This window comes from Mustela erminea, chromosome 3 (assembly GCF_009829155.1).
Source record: "Mustela erminea isolate mMusErm1 chromosome 3, mMusErm1.Pri, whole genome shotgun sequence".
In the NCBI taxonomy this organism is placed as follows: domain Eukaryota; kingdom Metazoa; phylum Chordata; class Mammalia; order Carnivora; family Mustelidae; genus Mustela; species Mustela erminea.
This window is the reverse complement of record NC_045616.1, coordinates 142,140,355-142,153,627: the sequence shown is the minus strand read 5'-3', so window position 1 is coordinate 142,153,627 and position 13,273 is coordinate 142,140,355. Positions and strand designations below refer to the sequence as shown.

The window sequence follows — 13,273 nt, the reverse complement described above, 5'->3', positions numbered from 1 at the left end:
ATTTTTGTGTGTGGTATAAGAAAGTAGTACACTTCCATTCTTTTGCATGTTACTGCTCAGTTTTCCCAACACCATTTGCTTTGTTGAAGATAAATTGACCACATCATTCTGCGTTTTCTATTCTGTTCTTTTGACCTATCTGTCTATTTTTGAGTCAGTATCATACTGTTTTGATTACTATAGCTTTGTAACATAACTTGAAGTCTGAAATTTGATACCTCTAGCTTTGCTTTTATTTTTCAAGGTTGTTTTGGCTATTTGGGGTCTTCTGTGGTTCCATACAAATTTTAGGATTGCTTGTTCTAGCTCCGTGGAAAAGTGCCATTGGTATTTTGATAGGAAAGGAAACAGTAAAATCAGTAAAAACAAAAGCAAAAGCAAAAAACGCAAAAGCAATCTATAGAATGCGAGAAGATATTTGCAAATGACATATCTGATAAAGATTTAGTATCAAATATATAATGAACTTATAAAACTCAACATTCAAAAAACAAATAATCCAACTAAAAAATGGAGAGAAGACATGAGTGACATCTTTGCAAAGATGACATACAGATAGCCAATAAACACACAACATATGCTCAACATCACATATCATCAGAGAAATACAAATCAAAACTACAATGAGATAGCACCTCACACATGTCGGAATGCCTAAAATCAACCATACAAAAAACAACAGCCATTGATGAGAACGTGGAGAAAGGGGAACCTTCTTGCATTGTTGGTGGGAGTGCAAACTGGTGCAGCCAATCTGGAGAAGAGTATGGACATTCCTCATAAAGTAGTTCTATAAAATATAAATTTCTATAAAGTAGTTCTATAAAAACAGAACTACTCTAGAATCCAGCAATTGCATTTCTGGGTATTTACTCAAAGGATACAAAAATACTAATTCAAAGGGATATATGTACCTCAACGGTTATAGCAGGCATTATCTAAAATAGGTAAGCAGTCCAAGTATCCATTGACTGACAAATGGATAAAGAAGTGAATATATAGATATAGGTATAGCTACACACATGTGTGTTTATATGTATATAAAATATTACTCAGCCATAAGACAGAATGAAATCTTGCCTTTTACAATGACATGGATGGAGCTAGAGAATATTAAGCTAAGCAAAATAAGTTAATCAGAGAAAAACAAATACTGTATGATTTCACTCATACATAGAATTTAAGAAACAAAACAAAAGAGCAAAGAGCAAAGGGAAAAAAGAGAGAGAAGCAAACCAGAAACAGACTCTTAATTATAGAGAACAAACTGATTGTTACCAGAGGGGTTGTGGGTGGGAGTTGGGTAAAACAGATGATGGGAATTAAAGAGTGCACTTGTGACGAGCACGAGATATTGTAGAGAATTGCTAAATCAGTGGATTTTACACCTGAATCCACTTTATGGATTAATATTAATAATTAATATTACTATAATTACTATCATTAATATCACACTTTATGTTAACTAACTGGATTTTAAATTAAACTTAAGGAAATAGAAAATGTTAAAATTTAGAAAGCTTTTAATATAAACAGAGGTCAAATTTTTGATATCTAAGTTTTTTAAAGATTTTATTTATTCATTTGACAGAGATCACAACCAGAGAATCAGGCAGAGAGAGAGGAGGAAGCAGGCTCCCCACTGAGTGGAGAGCTGAAGGCAGAGACTTAACACACTGAGCCACTCAGGCGCCCCTTGATAAGTAATTTTCTTGTTAATTCTTTATCCAAGAAAATAGATACTAAAAGACCATTTTGAAGAGATTACCTTTACCTAGAGTATTTCAGTGATTATAACCAATGAATATTAACAACTGTATAAAAGAAAGTGTTATATTCAATATATGTCCTAATTAGGAGAAATTATATAATAATACATTTTTTTTCTTTTCTGATATTATATCTTTAATACAGAGCCAGGAGGTTTTTTCTTAAATGTTACATAAAATAGCTTATTTATAATTGCATATTTATCTATAGCAATGAATCATGTATTGCATTTATTCAAAATTTTTTAAAAATGTCACTTATTCTAAATCTCCAAAAGGGATCACTTTAATGTAATTAAAATGAAGTTATTTTCTGGGTATTTTTCATTTTAAGCATTCTATAAATAACGATTTTTTGCAATATGCTTCCCATCTTTGTCAAATATTAGCACCACAGCTCAATAAAAAAAAAAAGATGAGTGAAAAGTCTTGTTAGACATTTTAGCTTTTGAAATCATATTTGTTATTTTAATTATATTTTTATTTCATCTACCAACCAATATCAGTTTTTTCTCCAAGTATATCACCTGTATTTCTACATTATCGATTGCTAGTATTTGCCAAAAATACAACCTGAAACATTTGCAAATTCTATATTACCAAATATTACCAATGTTTCCAATTTCCATTTGCATAGCCTGTAAAGTGCCAAATTCAAAAGTCCTTCTGATGATTAAATGAGACCATGTGTTAAATCAGGGGGGGGTGGCACTACAGTGATGATGCGAGACAGTGGAAGAGGCTACTCAGTACTTCAGGTACTTATACAAGTGAGATGATTCAGCATGAGATGATTTTTACTTGTGTTCTGAAGTCAAGGATTTTTGAGGGCCCTCCACTTTATGTCATCTAGAAAAAGTATACATACGATATATAAAAAGATCAGGTGTCTACTTGTATTAAAGTGTCTGACTAGAATTTTTTTTTTTTTTTTTTTTTACATTTGCTGATTATTTTTAAGCTTTACAGTTTCCTCTTCCCCATTTAGGCAAGCTGCTAATAAATTCCAGGTGTTCCTTCCTTTCGCCCCTACACAGGGAAAACTTCACCCCTGCCCCACTCCCTAACAGCCAGAAAAAATCCCAAGCTAATCTTTTTCTACTCTTGATCCATTTTCAGACCTACCTGGGAGCTACCTGTGTCCCCCAGAAAGACCCCTTGTTTCAGTAACAACCTGTCTTTTCTTATTATTTTTTAAATTTATTTTTTAAATAGGCTCCACACCCAATGTGGGACTTGAATTCACCACCCAAAGATCATGAATTTCATGCTCAACCACCTGAGCCAGCCAGAAGCCCCAGTAATAACTTTTGTACCCTCTTGATGTGTCCGTGTGGCATCATCAGGTTCAATAGTTGAAACAACTTTTGGTTGGGGGACTATCCATTTATCTGTGGATGATGACAACACTACTTTATGATCCTGCTCTTGTCATGAATTTAATAATTAATAAAGAAAATAAAGTTTTATTTTGAGTTTTTATAGACATACATTTTTTAACATCACAACATTGTTTATTATGTGATTTTTTTACAATACAAACAAAAAAATACAGAAATGCAATATATGAATACAGCTAAATGCAGAATGGGGACTTTTTTTCTTTTCAAGAGGCCATGATTCCCATTTCTAGTAAAATAAAGAGATGGCACATAGGTAGAAATAGGTTGGTCATTAGCTTCACAATTTTGCCTAGAAATGATCTATAAATGCATTGTCCCCCCTGCTACTTACCATAAAGTGTAAAAAGGGAATTAAAGGAAAGTTTCCTTGTTGGTTTCTACCATATGAAAGATGCTATATTCTATTTTAGCAGGACCAATATATGGAAAATACCTAAATAAAATGTTATTAAAAAAATGAAGCAGTAATGAGATTCTGGTTAAAGAGGGCACTAAATGAGAATAACATATATTTAAAGAATCCAAAACAAACAAACAAAAAAAAAGGTTATTATAAAAAAGCTCTAGGTGCATTGTAAGCATACAGGATTTTTTTTTTCCATGTGTATTTTTAAACAATGGAAGTGTTAAAAAATAGGGTCAACTATGTTAAACTAAATAACATTATTGTATACGCTGTACTGAATGGAAACTTTGCATTGTAATTATCATAGAGAAGCATAGTTTGTATCATATTATGGCAATTTATCCTCAATGAAAAGCGTCCAGAGTCCTTTTATTTTGGAATATCCTGTAAACAATCAAACCACCAGAACATGATTGTACAACATGATTGTAAAATGTTTTCTTGCATTAAATTGAAGACATCTGTTTAATAAAAAAGAAAAAACAAAAAACAAAAACAAAAGAAAACAAAACAAAAAAACAAATAAAAAAAAGAAAATGTAGGAAAGGTACTTAGAGCTGTTAGTTTCTAAGCACACAACATAGACATACATTTTTAAGGGGAAAAGTAGTCAAATACCACAATGTTTTAATTTAATGTAAATGAATTTTTCCTGTTAATGCAATTTATGTAGCTTTAATCATTAAAGCTCCTAAATCAAAAGTCATATTATTCCAAGTCTTATTTATAAGATGAGGAAACTAGCTACAAAAAAACCTAACCATTTTAAAAATGCTAACTTTTTATGATTCTTTCAAATGTATATTTATAAATGTCATATTGTATGTTTTTTAATTCAATTAATATATAGCTTATTATTAGTTTCAGAGGTAGAGTTCAGTGATTCATCAATCTCATATAACACCCACTGCTCACTCTATCATGCGCCCTCCATAATGTCCATCACCCAATTACCCCATCCCCCCACTTTCCTCTCCTCCAACCCTCAGTTTGTTTCCTATGATTAAGAGTCTCTTATGGTTTTTCTCCCTCTCTGATCTCATCTTGTTTTATTTTTCCTTCCCTTCTCTTATGCTTTGTTTCTTGTATTCCACATACGAGTGAAATCATAGAATTGTCATTCTCTGAATGACTTATTTTGCTTAGCATAATACCCTCTAGTTGCATGTTCTAATAAAGAAGATTTTATATAGCACCTTTAATGATAAAATTAAAAAAAAACACTCATGGTTTAGGTAATACAGTGCTATATAACAATATCTTTAAAAAGTATTCTAAAGGCTCAATTAAGAAATAAAGACAAATAATTCACTACATCTGTATCTTTGGGGTAAATACCTAGTAGTGCAATTGCTATGGACCCTGGGAAACAAACTGAGGGTTTCTTTTTTTTTTAAGATTTTTTATTTATTTATCTGACAGACAGAGATCACAAGTAGGCAGAGAGGCAGGCAGAGAAAGAGGAGGAAGCAGGCTCCCCGCTGAGCAGAGAGCCCGATGTGGGGCTCTATCCCAGGACCCTGAGATCATGACCTGAGCTGAAGGCAGAGGCTTAACCCACTGAGCCACCCAGGTGCCCCACACTGAGGGTTTCTGAGGGGAGGGAACTGGGAGGAGGGCTTAACAGGGTGATGGGCATTAAGGAGGGCACATGCTATTATGAGTACTAGGTGTTACCTGTAACTGATGAATCATTGAACACTACATCAAAAACTAATGGTGTACTATACAGTGGCTAACTGAACATAATAAAAAAAATTTAAAAAAAGAAAAAAGAAATAAAGAAAATAATTCTCATTTGGGTTCATTTGCACTATAAATGTAATATTATAAATATGTGGCATGCACCTTATTTGGATTTTTTTAAAACATTGTCATAATAGACAGCACAGTTTCTGGGCACGTGGTTAAAAAGCTCATGTGTATAATCCCACCCCCTTCTCCCAAACCCCCTCCCCCCAGCAACCCTGTTTGTTTTGTGAGATTAAGAGTCACTTATGGTGGGAGAAGGGGGTGGGATTATGGACATTGGGGAGGGTATGTGCTTTGGTGAGTGCTGTGAAGTGTGTAAACCTGGTGATTCACAGACCTGTACCCCTGGGGATAAAAATATATGTTTATAAAAAATAAAAAATTATAAAAAAAAAACCTGTAAAAAAAACCCCACCTAATTTTAAATAAACAATACAAAAAATATACAAAAAAAAAAAAAAAAAAAAACTCATGTGTAGGTTTTTCAGCACAGAACTGTAGATGAGTTCCTAGCTCACCGTGAGCATCAACTGTCAGGCACATACATTTATGAACCTTTATATGAATCCTGCATTCTGCCAAGCATTGGTCCACCCCAATTGATGCTACTCAGTGCACAGAGGCATTTCCCCCAACTGCCTTGCCCAAGTTGGAAACTGTAAGCAAAATAAACTATTTCTTTCTGAAAATAATTATGGTTCTTGGATATATGGTAGTTTCCAACCTTATCCCTATATGTATTCACTTATTTATTAAAGTTCAATATATATTCATTGAAGGGTAATGTATCTAGGCTCTGCTGACACATTGATTGAATAGGGGTATGTTCACCAATACATCTTTACATCACACACACTATGCATACCAAACACTACCCTTATAAATACAGACAATAAACTACATGTGCACACACTCAAGCATGTGTAGGGCAAAACAGACAAGCAAATGTTAATTGAATAATTGACTAAGGAAGAGACTCTGATTAAGAAATTTTGGGGGGATGCCTGGGTGGCTCAGTTGGTTAAGCCACTGCCTTCGGCTCAGGTTATGATCCCAGGGTCCTGGGATTGAGTCCCACCTTGGGCTCCTTGCTTAGCAGGGAGCCCTCTCTCTCTCCGTCTCTGCCTGCCACTCTGCCTGCTTGTGCTCTCTCTCTCTCTCTGACAAATAAATAAATAAAATCTACAAAAAATTTTTTTTTCTATTATTTGATTCAAGTTACAATACAATAACTTCCATTTTCAGTTTTATTATTCTCTCCTAAAGTATTATTTTCTTCATTGTTTATCATTTCTTTCCTTTTTATATTTCTAAAAGACACAACAACCAATTTCCTATATTCTTGTTTTAACTTTCATTTGGAATTACTTTTGCATTTTTTTTCGTTGACTTTATGTCCAAGTTACTGACCTGGCTTTAGTAAGACAGTCTGTCTTGAAACCTTATTATTGCTAGCTTTAAGTCCCCAGGTAAAATCTTACAAATTCAACAGTGTGATTCACTGAGGTTTCATAACAACAATTTTTGCCTTCTGTACAAAAGTCAAAAGAAGCTTTGTGGGAGTAAGTTCAATGAAATGACAAAATGTGATGTAATATTTTCTCTGGGGAATCAGGCACACATTTCTCAACTATACACAAATCTGTGTAGTTGATTTCTGTTTAAAACAAAAATGTTGTTGTTGTCATTGTTATTTGTTTACTGGATTGCTGCTATCACATATATTTTATTGGTTGTCTAATGCATCTAAAAATATTGACTTTCAAAATACTATATGTACAGTAATTCTTACCATTTTTTGAATGGATTTGGCAAAAATGAAAATTTTCACTTTATATTTTTTCCTCAAGTATATTCTGAATTAAAAGAAAATTAGTTCCTCATATATCATAAAAACCAAAGTATCTTAGTCAACTCAAGCAGCTTTAACAAAATGCCACAAATTGGGTTGCTTCTCAAAAACAAATTTATTCCTCATAGTTTGGGATGTTAGAAGTCTGTGATCAGGGAGAGCAGGGTGTCAACTTAGACAGGTCCTGGTGAAGACCCTCTTTTGAGTTACAGATAGCTGTCTATCTTCACATAGTGCATAGAGAACTAGTTAACTCTCAGGCTTTTTCTTAAAGGGCATTTATTTTATTCATGAAAGCTCCATCCTCTTGACCTAATTACCTCCCAAACACCCTATCTACATCATCACATTAGGACTAGGGTTTCAACATATAAATCTGGGGGGAGGGGACATAAACATTCAGTCCATTGTAGACTACATATTAAATGATCTTTCTGTTTAAAAATAATCAAGAGGATAAAATATCAAGACAAATGGTGTCTGACGAGCATTGTACAAGCAAAATCCCGTATGTTTAAAAAAAAAAAAAAACACTATGTATGTGAATTCAATCTGAAATTCCATGAAACAGTATAATGTGTCCTTTTTTTTCTTGAAAAATATAAAAATTGGCTAAAGAAAGTACTTAGTGTGTGTATAGAAAATCAAAATCACTCAACAAGGAGCCAAGAAATATAAATTAGAATTTTAGATCCATCAGTTATTAAATATATAAACTTGGGTCAGGCCATTACACAAGACAATTCTGCCCATGTAAATAAGCAAAAAATAAATGAGGGAGGGGGCTTGTACAGAGCATGGTGGTCTGAACACAGAGGCAGTGAAGGCATATCTACTAATAAAACATTCTAAAAAGCAATTATAGGGATGCCTGGGTGGCTCAGTTGTTTAAGCAGCTGCCTTCAGCTCAGGTCATGATCCCAGCGTCCTGGGATTGACTCCCACATGTCCCACATCGGGCTCCTTGTTCGGCAGGGAGCCTGCTTCTCCCTCTGCCTCTAGCCTGCCACTCTGTCTGCCTGTGCTTGTGCTCTGTATCTCCCTCTCTCTCTCTCTCTAACAAATAAATAAAATCTTAAAAAAAAAAATAAAAAAATAAAAAGCAATTATATTTGTAGCTGATATCAAAAGCAAGAAAGAGTTGGCAATAACCTTCCCCCAAAAAAGGGAATGTTGGACCAAGAAGTGACTGAAATGAGAAGCCACAGAAACCACAAGGAGGCTTGAACCCAAAACTCAGGTCTAAAGCATGAGAACAGTATCAAGGGTGTATGTTCTATGTTTGTCAGGCATCCAAGGATGGGAATCCAAAAAATTCTGATCATCAACTCACATTTGTGATAGCAAATAGCTGCCTCATCTGAGATGTGGATAAAAAGCACCACATGAAGGACAGGGAACCATCCTTGTATTGTGTGCCCAGAAGATACCTCCAGACAATGGTATCTTATTAGGTATTATAAATAAATGAGCTACCAAGCCATAAAAAGATGTAAGGGAATCTTAAATGCATATTACTAACTTAAAGAAGCCAGTCTCAAAAGGGTATATACTATATGATTCCAACTATATGATATTTTGGTGAAGGAAAAATACAGAGACAGTAAAAAGTCAATAGTTTCTAGGGACTGTGGGAGTGAAAAGCGATGAATAGGCTGAGCATGGAGAATTTTTAGGACAGTGACAACACTTTTTTATTTTCCCTAATGATGGGTACATAGTATTATGCATTTATCTAAACCCACAGAACATACAACACCAAGAGTGAACCACAATGTCAACTACGGACCTTTAGTGATTATAATGTGTTGCCATACGTTCATCAGTCGAAACAAATTTTTGTATTCTGGTGGGGGTACAGAAAGCAAAAGGTAAGAAATAAAATAAATCTCAAAATAATCAAATAGAAAATAAGCATATAATAGGGAACATTTAAAAAAGACAACAAGGAAATTAGTAATAGGGAAATAATAGGATGCTAAGAAGTATGCACAGTTAGAATATAAGAAAAAGAAATAAGAGAGGTTAAAGGACTTAAATTGTTAATTTAATACCAAAAAAGTAGAACACTTGTGTAATGGTTAAGATTTTCCCAGAATTAAAGAAAAGTATTTGTTGCTATATTGAAAAGCACACTGAGTAACTAGTAGGATAAACTAGAAAGATAAAAAACAAAACAAAAACAAAAAAACTGAACTATTGGTTTCTTTTTCACTATTGCTTCTTATACCATATTCCTTCTTTTAGTTTCATTTTCTTTCATGTTGAATATCTAGAAGGAAGAACTATTAGTAGTATACTCTCATTATATTTGAAATGTATTTAGTCTATCTTCATTATAATTGACAGTGTACTTGGGTATGGAATTCCAGCTTCAGTTATTTTCTTTAAGACCTTAACTAGATTATACCATTGTATTTTGGTTTCTATTATTGTGTGTGAAAAGCTGCTGTCAGCATGACTGTCATTCAATTATATGGAATCTGTCTCTCCTGAATGCCTTGCAAGATGCTTCCTTACTAATCCTGTGAGAAATTTAAAGATATAATTTAATACAAAAGAAAATTATATCTGAATATGTCAAAAATAAGAGGCAAGGAAGAAAAAAATATATTAATCAACCTTTATAATTATCTACAGAAAATGGTAATATATACAAATATATAAATATGAAATAAATGCCAAAAATACTACTATACAATTGGGAAAAGGATGAAGGGACAGTTCATGTTTCTTAAATTTGTGACATGGCTGAAGAAAAAGGATAAATACATGGATTAGCATTATAAACATAATAAATAGACATAAATTAAAGCAGATTTGTATTAGTGATTAGATAAAAACTTGAATCATAAAGGTTAGCTTGACAAATTTAATCTATCAATGTAACTCAAATTCCCCAGTAAAAGTTTAGATGAAATTGGCAATTATTTTATAATGAATATCAGATAATACATATATCTTCATATAGAGTGAGATGGGCCACTTTACAGCCATGAGTTTACTAAAAAATAATTTAATATTATGAAGGTTCCTCATCCTTGGCACTATTAACACCTCAAGCTGGGCATTCTTTGTTGTGGAGCCTGGGTGACAACATGTATTGTAAGATATGTTTGTAAGTATCCCTGAACTCTACCTACAGGATGTCAGTAACACCCCTCAGGTTGTGACAATCATAATCTTCACATAATGATGGCCATTAAAGAAGGAGGAGGAGGAGGAAGAAGAGGTAGAGAATTGGAGGAGGAAAAAGATAAGATAACAAGTGTTAGTAAGAATATGGAGAAATTAGAATATTTGTACACTTCTATTTTTTAAAATATTTTATTTATTTATTTGACAGAGATCACAAGTAGGCAGTGATCACAAATAGCAGTGGTGGGAAGGGGGGAAGCCAGCTTCCTGCTGAGCAGAGAGCCTGACACGGGGCTTGATCCCAGGACCCTGGGATCATGACCTGAGCCAAAGACAGGGGCTTTGATCCACTGAGCCACCCAGGTGTTTCTATTTGTACGCTTCTTATGGGATGTAAAATGGTGAAGACACTTTGATGAACAGTATGGTGGTTCCTGAAAAACAGAATGACTAGATGATCTAGCAATTTCACTTCTGAATATATACCAAAAGAATGGAAAGTAGGGACTTAAACAGGTATCTGTACACCCATATTGGTAAAAAGCATTATTCACAACAGCCAAAAGGTGGAAATAACATGCATGTCCATTGACAGGTAAATGGATAAACAAAATGTGATAGGTTCACAGAATAGAATATTATTCAGCTTAAAAAAGAAGGAGATTCGGATGCATGTAACAAGAAAAAACCAGAGCACATTATGCTAAGTAAAATAAGCCAGGAAAAAAGGAAAAAGGGACAAGTACTGTTTGAATCTACAAGGTACTGAGAGATACTCTGAGTAGTCAAATTTATGGAGACAGAACGTAGAATGGTGGTTTCCAGGCAATGCTGGGGTGGGTTGTGATGAGTTAGTGTTTAATGGGTATACAGTTTCAATTTAAGAAGGTTAAAAAATTTTGGAGATGAATTGTGATGATGGTTGTACCAAAATGTGAATACTGTCAATACCACGGAATTATATTCTTACAAGTTATTAAAATAGTAAATTTTACATTTTAAGTATTTTGTCAAACACACTCCAATAAAACTTTTAGGGACCACACTAGGAAAAACAAATGAACAAATAAACAAACAAACAAACTGAAAAACAAACAAACAAAATAAAAAACAAAAAACACCAGATATTGCCATGTACCCAAGGTGCAAGATTATCCTCCAATGAGAACCGGTAAGGTATGATAATATCAAGTATTATATAATATGTAGAAAAAGGGAAATACAATGTTTCAATTGCAAATTATTTCAAATTTTGGACAGATTTGGCAATATCGGGTATATTTTATAAAATACTTACTCTACAAAATGGCAATTGTATTCCCAAGTATATATTTTACAGAAACTCTCACATCTGTGCCCCAGGATGAAGGGGTCAAAAAATGTGATCAGGGCTGTTTGTTTCAAAAAAAAAATGACTTGAATGTTAATCAACGTAACAGTTTTTAATATATCCTAGTATATTTATGACATGGTATAAGCTATATTCCTGGATAGAGGTCAGAATGCCACAAATGATGGAAACAATAGGCACCAATAGCTTGTAAACATACAGAATGATACTATATTCTTATTTATAAACAAATGTAGCATGGATCTGTAAAGAAATTTATGTAGATGACACATACACATTCTGGAAAGTATTTGCTTCAAATGGGGTAGACTGAAGAGAATAATTAAAGTAGAAATTAGGGAGCATTACCCAGGAAAATTCAAAGCTGTTTTTATTATTTTATTTCTTAAATTTCAGTGGTGGGCACACTGATACTTGTTATATCATTCTTATACATGTCTATACTTCTATACATGTCTATACTTCTATGCATTTTAAAATGACATAAAATAAAAACTATGTGTAAAAAAATTCATTTCCTCATTCCTAAACTTAATGGACTGCTACAATTTTCACTTTGATATCTATTAACCTCATGAGAAATTATATAATGTACTGCATTCATTTGGGCAAATGTTATTTTATGGCTTGCCTTTCATGTTTTTAAAATAATATAAGAACAAAAGCTTTCTATATGAAATAACATTTCAATATTAAAGAATCCTGTAATTGTAAATATCCCCCTCAAGTTGCATTTGTCAATGGAGTTAACAGTGTATTCTTAGGCAGTCTACTTGCTTAGAAAATAATATGCTGCTCCACTGATAGTTATTAGATTAAAATTAAACAAAAATTAAATAATGGGTTACTTATAAAGGCTCACGTTTCCTAACTTTTCAATCATGCAATACAAATTGCAATATGCAGTGTATCTAAAGGAAGTATAAAAAGTAAGACTGGGATAGTCATGGGAGGAGTACATTTAACTTTTAAACTACATCAAATATTCTAATATTCTGAGGTTGTTTTTTTTTCCCCCCTTATACTCTGTGTTGTTAAAACTTGTATCTAGAACCTCAAAAAAAAAAAAAAATGGGGGTTGGTGAAAATGGAAAATGAATACAGTAAAAAGGACCTTTCCCCAAGTTCAAAGACTGTAGAAATTCAGGCAGTGATTGCTTTTGACATGCATGACAGCTCATTATACTGTAGGTTCATAGAATAGAGTGAATTTAAACTTTGGTATCTTGCCATATTTCCCTCATGTTGATAAATATCAATTTTAAATTTGTCAGATGAGAAGATGTCTTGTGCACTTGGTAGGAAAAGATATCCATTTATTTTTAAATATCTCTTGCTCTAATATTAGATCATAAATTACCTGACAGTTGAAGATGGGGATGCATTTTGCTGATAGAGTTCTTGGCCAGATAAAAAAATTTTATGGAGTTTTACAATTTGAAATCCTGAAAAAGAGGTCAAAGTGATTTAAATTCTGAAAGAATGCCATTGTCAGAGTGAAGAGTCTTTTATCACCTTCATATTATCTGCCAAGAATATTTAACTTTCACTCAAATTTCAACTTTTTGAATGATGTCGAAGAGTTAGTTATCTTATTAATAC

The 13,273-nt window shown here is 33.1% G+C and overlaps 1 long non-coding RNA gene across 1 annotated transcript; it reads left to right on the top strand.

The window, feature by feature from the left end:
• The first annotated feature begins 578 nt into the window (after positions 1-578).
• LOC116585656 lies at positions 579-11,543 on the top strand. The gene is made up of 3 exons (XR_004283749.1): positions 579-784; positions 6,883-6,886; positions 11,530-11,543. It is a non-coding gene; the product is annotated as an uncharacterized LOC116585656 (long non-coding RNA).
• Positions 11,544-13,273: the final 1,730 nt, after the last annotated feature.